Here is a 12,774-nt window from a genome sequence, read left to right on the forward strand (position 1 = left end):
TTCAACTGTGACATTATAATAGTCAACTGTGACATTACAATATTCAACTGTGACATTACAATATTCAACTGTGACATTACAGGATTAATCTGTGACATTAAATTATTCAACTGTGACATTACAATATTAAACTGTGACATTAAACCATTTATCTGTGACATTACAATATTCAAATGTGTCATTACAATATTTATCTGCCTCATTACAATATTTTACTTTGACATCACAATATTCAACAGTGACATTACACGATTAATCTGTGACATTAAATTATTCAACAGTGACATTACAATATTAAACTGTGACATTACAATATTCAACTGTGACATTACAATATTAATCTGTGACATTACAATATTAAACTGTGACATTACAATATTCAACTGCGACATTACACGATTAATCTGTGACATTAATTATTCAACAGTGACATTACAATATTCAACTGTGACATTACAATATTCAACTGTGACATTACAATATTCAACTGTGACATTACAATATTAATCTGTGACATTAAATTATTCAACAGTGACATTACAATATTAAACTGTGACATTAAATTATTCAACTGTGACAATACAATATTTAACTTTGACATTAAAATATTTAACTGTGACATTACATTACATTTAACTGTGAGATTATACTATGTAACCATGAATTTTAATTTTTATAACATAATATAACACAGTGAGAGTGTTAACGTAGGCAGGGCTATTGCTTACAGTATCAGGACAATTTCGGAGTTTCATGTTGAACTGTATGTGTATTGTCTTGTCTGTAAAGTTATTTCAATGAACTGTATAGTAACAATATTGTAACTATGATGCGTGAAGTGGCGTCGACGGCACTGACTCAATAGATCTGTTATTACAAAACAGACAAACAATAAATAAATTGCCAACCTATTTATAATTTTAATAACCTAATTTATATTCACAAAAGATGACATTTTTTGTTTTAATGACGTGCACACAGTTTAATCGGTGTGTTTGCAAGGTCACACAACTGACAAGTAAATAACTCATTTAATATTATTCATTTTCACTATAACAATATTTAGAAATGAGCGTAACATGTATGTATGACAGCCAGATGTCGCCTTTATCCCACGTTCCGTTAACTATACTGCGAGTTTATGAGAAGAAAGAAAAACTTAAAATAGAAAGTAGTATAAAAAAAGTGAGTTTTATGTTACTAACCAATATATTGAATTATTTACACAATGCTGCTGTGAGCAACGATACAGTTCCGAAGCATGTGTTTGAGAAGCCCCCCCCCCCCATAGATCTACATTCTTACAACGTTGTCGTTGATTACGCAGTAGATAACGACTAAATGCATTTTATGCTACGCAGTAATCAACTAAGATTGCACAAGATAAATTTAATGGGAGAGTTTGTGGGAGCTCATAGTGGCAATAATCAATGAAATCTACCGACGCATTATAGAACATGAGACCATTGGGAGGGATTCGGATGTTGTATCGATGATCATGGGGACGGTTCTCAAGAAACCCTGCTTTGGGGTGCCTATCAAGGCCAACTTAATTCAACACTCACTGACGCATTGCTTTCGAGTTACTTTTCCCATTTACAGTTCGTTGTCGTTTGAATCACGTGCGTCCCCTGATTACCCAGGGTCATGCATTGTTTGTTCGACTCAATTGTGCACGTCGGTTAATGTACACCAATGTAATAATGATTTGATCATGCATGCGTTAACCCGTATGACATATTCACATTTGAATCCGTGAACGTAATTTAGTCACCTATACAAGTACGTGTTCTGTGTAAATGTCCTCCAATTTAGCAATTGATTGCGCTAAATACCCCCATGTATATTTGACAAAACGCACAGCTATAGCGAGTTGTATGAAGTTTGTTCTGATTGAAAATGTTTGGGCAATTGGCTATCTGTGTGATCATTGAATATGTTGCGTTTTTATCTACTATAACAGAATAATCAAAACAGTTCACAGACATTGTTACATAACTGCAGAGTATATTTCTAAATAAAATGTAGGATTCGGTGTATCTTTGAAGGTAAACCATACATACATTTGTAAACTGAATCAAATTTCACCAACAAAATATTGTAAACTGTTTTATTTTTTATTATTATATTTTATTTGTTAAGCCCCTTTTTTCAAAATCTCAATAAATAAACGAACGCAATAACGCATATTATTATATGCGTTATTTTACGTGGTATTTTCGTCCTACCATATTAGGAATTGCGAATTCCAAATATGGAATGATTACGCGCGTAAGCGACTCCTAATAATAAAAACAAACATGACTGCCACAAGGGTTTGACCGGACTCCACACAAAGAAAGTTCGCTGATGCTGTTTTAAACTTTTTGGATTTCGGCATTCCAATGATGTATCCTTGGAAGGAAAACATGTATATTAATAAGGTTTTTACGAGGATAGCTCAAAGTCGACACTCCCACTGCACTGTCTTCGTGCATACTTTGAGGTATCCTCGTAATAACCTCATACTATTGTATATTGTATTTTAATGGTACCCTGGATTTATATGCAAAGATTAAATGATATCTTCATAAAATATATCGCAATAATTCTTAGCAATTGGCGATATGTATCATATTATCATATTTATTATTATATCATTACCATGATTTTCCTGACAAGTAAATAAGCCTGGTACAAAGATCTACTGTATATATTTTAAGAAGCCGTAACCATGGTATCGCCGATGGACAGTGCTGTGTGTATTGATGTGCTTGTAAACTTACGTACAAGTATGAAACTGGCAATTTATGAAAATTTTTCGAATTTGAGTGGGATATGATGACGTGTTCAGCATCCTTGCTCGGTGTTCCGCACACTGTAATCTACACAGTCAAACTGTCAGCACAGTACCTAATATTATCCGTCCGTAGACTAAATATATATCCTAATTTTAAGTATATTCTGAATTGATGAAATCGCATTATTTTGTTGTCCCAGCTCAGCTTAGCAAAGACATGCGCCCGCTGTAGCTCGGGTGTGCTGATGTTCAACACAATGCACTAGTAATATTGTGTGGATTTTACAGCCTACAGTAAATGGTGAATGAATAATCGTATAAGTAGAAAATACACAACGTGCGAATGTGTTAATATATAATACCAATATTGATTACATAGTCACCAGTATTTGTGATTTAAAATTACATTTTGTAAATACTTCGAATAAATTGAGCATTTCGATTAACATGCTGAGAATGTGATAATAGTGATGTGAATAATGCAATCAATTAATTGTAAGTGAGTGGGAAAAGAATATATATGATGTGTACGGAAATGGAAATGTATGCAACTCCTAACATGTTAAACCAACGAATTTATATCAAACATTAAGAAAGACGATACATGGAATGTATTACCATGTACTACATTGGCATTTCCACTAATGGCAGTACTAGACTATATTTTTTTGAAGAAATGACTTTTATTTTTACTCATGATCAGTATAACTCACGAACTGCATCTGATAGTATTCCGTCTAAATGGTGCCAGTATGTAAAATAGAACAATTTCTTTGAATTGCAAGAAGAACAGGAAATTACATGATTACTCCGGACGCTCAGGGCTTCAGCGCTGAAGATTATAAAAATCCAATAAGAAAAACTCGGTAGGCGAGTCAAACTGAATAAAGCACATTGGTAACGCGAGAACTAGTCTATAGGATGGTTTGTTCGAATATATCGCGCATTCCCCGCGGTGATGTTCGTTCTGGGAGTCATCGTTCTTTAACATGGGCGATGTTAATTAAATTCATAACTAGCATCTATTCATTTTGTCTGTGTACATTACACGTTTATCATGCCCATTTCATACATGCATCGATGTGATCACACTGGGCAGCCTTTTACACAATGCCTCATTCGCTTTGGTGCGAATGCTGTTATATCACTACGGGAAATAATCTGCACCACTACCATAACCATGACAACGCAACAACGTAATGAATATGCACAGCCGTCGTCAAGAATAACCCACGACTAACTACAACAGTACTATTCAAACACTCTGATTATATGGTTATTTATTTATTATTTAGTATAAACTCGTTAAAATCCGGCAGCAAATTAACGGTAACGTTGAAATGAAATAAACTTCTCAAAATGAAGTTGTTCGGCTCTTTCTACAAAGTGAATATTTATTGCATTTTCGGCAACAATCATTTTGCCATATTCTAATTACACACATGATTGTTTACCCCACACGACATCTGTTCAATGTGACAGATCTAAACGAGGAGACTTTGCAAGTCGTTAATAATTGGCAGCATTCACACAGATGTTGTATTTCTATCATCCGTAATGAATATATATACAAACGTAGAGGGCGCATATTAACACCAAGAAACATTCACGTGCTGGTGTCCTATTCTATCATTGGCAGTATTAAAGAATTCAGGATTGGCATCGGCATTTAAAGAAGTTCACTGAGCTATTTTTTTTTTCTTTCCGGTCAACTAACTGCCCTATACAATTAACGTCTTGCATTCAGCTTCTAAAATGTTCGTATTCCGTGGTATCCACAGCAACGCGTAATACTATGCAATAAGGAGTATATCTTGGAGATCAGTACAAAACAGGAACGCAGTAGAAATACGAATATAAATTCAATTTAAATTCCCCTATATCAGTTGGAAGAAGTCCGAACGAACGTTGTCGGAACATCGAACAGTAGGGCATGAAGTCCCATAGTCGTGGTAATTTGAGAGTTCATCCGATACGTGAGCTATGGGAGCAATGCACTGCAAATGTATTTGGGTTCAACTCGCTATGTTTCCCTTTTCATCACAACAACCAGAGAGCCATACAGCTTGGCTTGTTAAACCTGCCGTTGATTTGGTATTGCAGCACGAGAATAACAACACCAAACTCTCACAGCGATATCACCTGCGAATAGCTAAGGTGGCACCAATGTTCGATATACGTATTATGTTGTGTGTTTGCATACACCGGTATTTAACATGTACTCTTACACATTCCGTGACATTTTTCAACAGTTAGCTATGCTGTCAAAAGATAAATCTGTTCGCACGGACCAATTAGATTTCCGTGATGTTTATTACATGGTATGGAGATATAGAAACTATTACACTGCTTTATTACACTGAACTGCCATGATATGAGATAGGAGTATTATCGGTGTGTGATAATAATAAATTGTGTATTTATTGATCTCTGTAAAAACAGTTTCAAAACCGATAAAACACCCATGATATACACTATGGAAAAGATAACACCCAGCAAACATTGATTGACGTAACTGCCAGATGTTCGTTATTGACAATACCGTGCAATAATGCTATCATCTTTATGTTTCCATACAATGCTTTTATTCAATATAGTATATACTGTTGAAACAATTGATGCTCAAACGCAAAGTACTCGGATAATTACCATACAAAAGAAGAATTACAACACCTAGATTTATAATATTTCTATGTTTCATCATTTATATTTCTATGTTTCATCAGTTGTATCTACGCGTGTAGTAAACTCAGTGTATCCGCCGGCGAATTTCGCAGCTCACGATTACTACAGAGAAGCTAGAATGCGTCATTTAAGATCAGTATCCCCATGGGCCATGTGAACAAATTCTGCGGTTGGCGCATGAACAATTGCTCGACGCTTTCTTGTGTAGATGTTGTCATACCAACGCATATAATTTGAAAAATACATTACATTTCTAGACAATTTATATAATCGCGCAATGTTTCTGGGAAGGTTTTTGTATATTAGTTGAGTTCTTTGGTTGCCAAGTCTAGACATTCTTATCTTATATCTCATATCAAATCTGTTAACATGAAGCTATTGAATTGTAATAGCGCCAGTAAATTTACAACTAATAGGTAAAGGTGTTATCGTATATTATGTTATGTAGCAGCGTTAACATCTCTCACGCGAGCAGTACTTCAATCACGAAAAATGGCTTCTCTATTTAATGTCAATCGTGACAAAATAGCGTGATTCATTCTGCAATTCAAGAAGACAAACCGTTAAGTTTACGTTTAAACGGGAATATTGAGTTCTTGCAATTTACATCGAACGACGTTAGAATGATAATGAACAAAGTCCCAGACTTTGTAACACGGAGATCAGGCATGGCTATGCTGTATAGACGCACGTCTAGACCACATCACGCGCGTCATTTAAAAACTAAAGTTGTTTAACAATTCTTTACTTCACAATATATATATATAATAACCCGAATGAACCGTCATCGCGGGGGAATGATTCCCCGCTACATGACACGATTGTCTCTCAGCTCAGCAACAACGTACACGAGTCTGTTGATTCGGAACCAAACGATTGTTTCAATAATCAATCAACAAACTTTTAATGTAAACGTTTAAATTCAAATTCCGCGGTCATTTTTGTATAAATAAACTTTAAGCGTATGCAACACAAAATTGTTTTGTCGGTGTTTTTTTCATTGATGACTGAATTTTTATCATTTTATCTTGGCATTGTGTTTAGATTTATGACAAATACAATAATTGTGTTGTTTTTCCATTGTCTGGTGAATTATGTAAATTGCATGAATGTTGCTTCGTGGATGTACAAGTGTGTGGATATTCTGTTTCCAAAATATGGCTTGTAATTCAATGTTTATATGTTTAGAAGTTTAGTTCACTCTCAATACCACATTCACGTGTATTTTGATTTAAAAAAACATACTTTTACACCTGTACATCTTTTTTTGCAAAGCGAAGAATCTTTCTCCACCGACATACATGCTAGTAAAAACATGTTTTTTACTGCTACATGCATTACCTGGTTGGTTTAATGTCTGCAGATTTCGTAAAAAATCCTTCTCCCTATGGGAGTGGTTTGAAATGCACGAGTAAAGTAAGCGAGCGAATAGTAGAGCTTACTATTTCGGAATAGGTGATATTGAAGATCTGTATTTAGACGTGGAATGGTAGTTTTCAAAATGTAATTATACGTGTAAATAAGGAATATTTGGAAGCCAACTATTTGTCAACTGACGTTTAAGTACACTTTCACTATATTTGTTGGTAATATACCATGTAATAACTCAACGCTGATAATCATTACATCAGCTACAGATACTAAGGATTCCCTCACTCATCTGCCAGTTCACTGCTCCTTGTAAAACAAACAGATGCTCTGAGTTGTCCGAAAGTAATTGCATTATCCGTACCAGTGTATATGCGATGTTGTTCAGACTTAGTCCCAGAATAATTTGGCTTCAATAAATTACTAATGTTACAATAGTATGTACAAGGAAGAACCCCATTATCTAAATTGTGGATTCATTTACTGCGTTCACAGTAACACTCTTGGGATTATAAAGACGAAAGAAACAAAAAAAAAATACTCACGACAACATAACACTTAGAATGAACGAATTGCTATTCCATGTCCGTACTAGGGCACACGTGAATTCATTTTCTGTGATGTAAGATACGTGAGCACCGACGGGGTTATAATTATGTGAAGAACTCTGAGAAGTCGGAGCATTTCATCAGCATTTTAGAAAAAAAAATGTATATAAATATGATTGATGATAAATTACTACATTGCCAATACACAAATGGATAGCTACACGGCAATGTTTGATATATGACGATGTATATCAAAACAATTTCACCTTTTCTATTTTCATTATTTTGTGACGCCTTGTACATCAAATAGCACGCGCTGTATTGATGCATTGGGCGTCGTATGAGTCATTCTGTCGAACAGACTTAGCGGAAGGTCGTTATACACGCGCATAGATTTAGAAGGATTATTCAGGTATGTGAGTGACTATACCACCCTTTACAATTATCACCTAATCAATCATTAAAAAAGAGTAAGTTCTGGAACCCTTAATCCATTGTCAATGAAAACGCTTTTTCCCGCCTTTAGATGAGATTCTTGTTGAAAACCTGCTCAATGTCTGAATCTGTCTGTATCGTTTCGACTCCACGGGTTAGTCAAACTACGTTATTAGTCACATATTATTCCTGTAGATTGCTTTAATGCGAAAATAAAATACATCAACGCTGGGTCCATACGCAAACAACATACGTTCGTTTGACACCAATCACCCTCGTTAAATGACGAGTTACTAAGATCAGAGATCACGTTTATTAACTCCACATAATGAACAATACCGATTCGAAAAAGAAACGCTTAGAATAATATAAGCACGTGCTTCTCAATGCAGGTCAATACGGCTTTTCTAGCATGCTATTACCAATTTAAAAGCTCTCTTATTTGCGGTGTATTACGTGTTTAAATAGTTGCGATGGGAGTGTTGCCAGTTCACCGGGTATTGTAGGGAATCTTGAATGGGATCTAATTGTTATTTATGATATAAATGAAAAGTAGATGTAAATTATTTTTTTTCAGCTACGTTTGAGATGCTTTTAACTAAAAACGAGTTTTCAAAATAGACTCATGTGTGTATTCTGCGTAGCCGCAGGGATTACCCCGGGTAATATGACTATATGAATACAAAGCATCTTTTTAACGCGTCAGAGATTGTAACTGCCTCATACCGTGATATGAAATGAACTGGCACGGTTATATTGTGGGTTCATCGATGATCACATTATTGCCACATCAACATTATGTCTACAGACAGACAGACAGACAGACAGACAGACAGACAGACAGACAGACAGACAGACAGACAGACAGACAGACAGACAGACAGACTGACAGACAGACGTAGCAACACGTCATAGTATGTGCTAATTCTCTAGTTGCAGACATGTTACATTTATTCCACACACAGAGACCACACATATGAAAACTAGACCGTGTGATATTGTGTATATATCTTCATTTATTTCAATAATAATTATCCCCCAAAAACCATCCCCGATTCTGTACATGGACACAATGCTTGTGTTTCTTTGTGCGTTATGTGACAATCCTCTCGTTTTGCTGTAAGTGGTATGGTGGACACATCGATATAGACAATTGGGCAACCTATAAAATCAACTTTTGAAATATAGTGCGATGTTTATGTTCATAACGAGAAACATAACATTGTTGATGGGTATAACATATTCGTTTTTCACGCGAAACATCTCATATCAGAAAGGAAACTCCTTCTACTAATTTAAAACAAATAGACGTTTTATTTAATTTGAATTACAAAATAGGTCATGTCCATTTCACGCTCCAAACGCGCATGCTTAGCATAAATATTCACCTCGCATCGTTTTTTTATGTAAACAGAACACTGTAATCCGATTATTTGAAACAAATGATGCCCTCACACAGAATCAAAATCACAAACGTCACCCGACAAAAATTGAATAATTGATGTACGTTAGTCCATGAACAAATAGTAAATGTAAAATTAGTTTTCCTGCAGCGACAATCAATAAACAATAACTCCATAACAAATGCGAAGCGCTATAACAATTCAATCATTTATAAAAAAAAGGGGGGGGTAATTTATAATGTTAACATAAAACCGCATGTAAATTAACTAAAGCAGGAGAGTCGTCATCTGCGCACGCGCAGGAATTGAGTCCCAAGCAATGATAACAACACACACTAAACACACAAAGGCTCATGGGTAGACGCTTGTTTGTAAACAATGACACGCTATGGCCATCTGACGCATGCGCAGGTGACGACTCCCCCGCTTTTATCTTGCATTTTGTTTTGGCCACACCATGCAGTTATGAATTTCAGTCTTGTAATGTCATAGTTAAGATACAAAATATTGTAGTCATGACAATTTAGTATTTTGTGTCAATTGGATATCTGGTCATGATACGACGTCACATACACTGAGATTTAATGAATAAAGTACATTTTAAAACTCAGCATAAAACATCAGCTGCATATATTATAAAAGTGAGTGATTTTAGTTTTAGAGGCATCCTATGCTGTACCCACTCAAGCGTGAAATACATGGCGGTTAAAGTGAGAAAGCATGTTGCTATTGATTAAATAAATGTATTGTAAGCCTATATATCGGCGGTGTACATACAGAGACGCAGTTTTTTTTTCATTTTGGGAAAGAATTCCTGATGTACTACGTCTGATAGCATGCGTTGTCTTGACGATGTATGAAGGACGAATAGAATGAATTTAACCAACATCTGAATCATTGTATTTGGGTCTCGATAAATGGCTTTAAAGTTTGTTTTTTTTTATCTCCAAGCATCCAGAGTGACATTGTATGCCATCAAATATCATACACGTGCATAACAGACTTGTATTTGTGTTGTCATGCGTCTTATTGTAATAAGTACAAAAATATAATGATGATCTTAAAACATGATGGTGTAAATAAAATATTGGATAATGTGAATAATAATGGTATTCTATAGTATAATGCAATAAATGCATTTATTTAAATGGATTTGTAAACGACTATTAGTGGATACGTTTGAGTATAAATACATGCAGTCAATAGGCGACGCGTTGACAGATAAAGGATTACATCTTGAGAGGTGGCAGTAGACATGTATGTGTATGTCACACCGGTATCAGCGAATCTACAGTACAAGTGTAGCGTTCTTAAAGAAAAACTGCTGACCAATAAAAGATTCCCCATTTATAACAGCGTAACATGGTTCTAAAATGTCTATAGGCTATCACCACAATAATAAAAGAATCATTGAAGTTTCGAAACATAATTTAATCATACGAGAAAGATATTTACAGACGCATGCTTCGAGCATGTTTGTATCTTGTTAATTGCCATCTCATTTGGCTTGGAAACTTACTAAATCAAACGAAATGCTAAAAATAGTCATGGTATATTGTATAATAGTAATTATTCACACATAGAAAATAACCGTATTGAACACACTAAAATGATGTTATTACGAGATACCTCAAAGTAACCACGCGTAAGTACAGCAGGAGTGTCGACCGACACACAGCGGAGGTCGATGCGACAGCGTACTGTCTGAGTGCATACTTATACATACTTATTATTATACATCTTTTCCTTCCAAGGATACATAATGGGAATCCGAAATCCAAAATTTTTAGAACAGAATCAGCGAACTTTCTTTGTGTGGAGTCCGGTCAAACCCTGGTGGCAGCCATGTTTGTTTTTAATATTAGAGGACGCTTACGCGTGTAATCATTCCATATTTGGAATTCGTATTTCCAAATATGGTAGGATGAAAATACCCCGTAAAATACCGCAAAATTCCGGCGCGCTGCAACTTATATGGCGTTTCGGTGACAGATGTATAATAATATATATTATATCCGACAAGTGTACTTAAAACTGTCTGCACGTGTATTAGTCTGATGTATTGGCGGGACATAGTTTGCGTTCACAATTAGTTCAATTCTTTTGGCTGGTTATGTATTTGAAAAGCTCGTCCTAAATAAATAAATTCTAGTCACATGTCATCAAGTAGCTAGATATTGAGAATGCGAATTTGATTACTTTTATTATCTTAATTAAAGCACATACTACTTGTGAAGGAAATAAAATAAAAAGCGTAATAATATACCTAATAAAGTAATGCAAGTATTACATTTATTATTCTCTTCCCCACTTACGTTAGCACAAACAATAGGGTTATAGAAATCAAAGTGTCTATACAATTGCTTATCGGGATTGTGTCAGTGCTAAATGATTTGGAAATTTGTAAAGATGTTATTGAAAAAATTATAGCTTCGCTTCTCAGCAATAGTTTATCGGATACTAAGTTAATGAGCCCTACAACACGATGCGGCAATGTTTTCCAGGCTGTCAACATAACTTATTGATGAGTCTAATAAGATAGTCGTGACAGCTCATCGTGCATCGTTTTTAAACGCAATCCATGCTGATTTTGTAAACTTCAGACAATTTATCTTTTCTTATACTTGAATCTGTATTAGAAATTTGTAATAAGATCCTGCTTTATGAAGTCATCTAATATCGCAGAGTTACTCACGGGATGTCATCTATGTGTTCGTTTGGCAGCTGTTGTTTGAGGCATACGTGTTGACGAGGGAGGGGGAATCTCGTATAAAATTTGTCATTGGGTCCACCAAAATTTCAGGCCGCATGGAAGTTTATGGTTTGACTTGAGCGCTACTTGACATAATGGGTTAATATGGCGGTTGGTGTGTATACTGTGAAAGCTCAAACACTGTTAATATACATGTAGCAGTGAAATGTGTTGTTGTTTCCGAGAGAACACCTCGTCTCGAGTGAAGCTGCAAAATGCAGGCCTCCAGAATGAGTCATGCTACTATACCCCAAATCCGCGGTCGAACCGAAGTTTAATGAAACATCAAACACAAATCTCAAATACTGCCTGTAATGAGCAAAACAAACAAAATAAAACTCCCAGCCATAGGCATATATTACAGATGTTCACACTGTAACTGTGCAATCCACATGCATTACCAGACCCTGCTTCGAAGTATTGATAAGCAAGTTTCGGGAGTGATGGACGTTCGCACCTTGCATTTGTGGCATGATAGTACACACAGTGTGCAACCGCTTGTGAAGCAAATGTCACTAAATCAAAACATTAAGGTGACATTCCTGGTGACACAGGTAATGGTATCTAAACGCAAAGACCCTGAGGCGCAGGTCAGGTGTGCCAAATAGTGGCTACCTCTAAAACCATTTCTTTAGGTGCAATTTCTGGTTATACAGTTAATGGAACTAACATGGATGGCTTGCCTCAGTGCCAGCGGGTTGAGGGTGATTCCTTAACCTCCATCCAAAATGCAATAATTATGTCTGCGCAAGTCCAAACCATGCAGTTCACATGAGGAATACAGGTGGCAATGCTGAGAGACAG

This window comes from Saccoglossus kowalevskii, chromosome 7 (genome assembly GCF_978046115.1).
Source record: "Saccoglossus kowalevskii chromosome 7, keSacKowa6.1, whole genome shotgun sequence".
NCBI classification, from domain to species: Eukaryota; Metazoa; Hemichordata; class Enteropneusta; family Harrimaniidae; genus Saccoglossus; species Saccoglossus kowalevskii.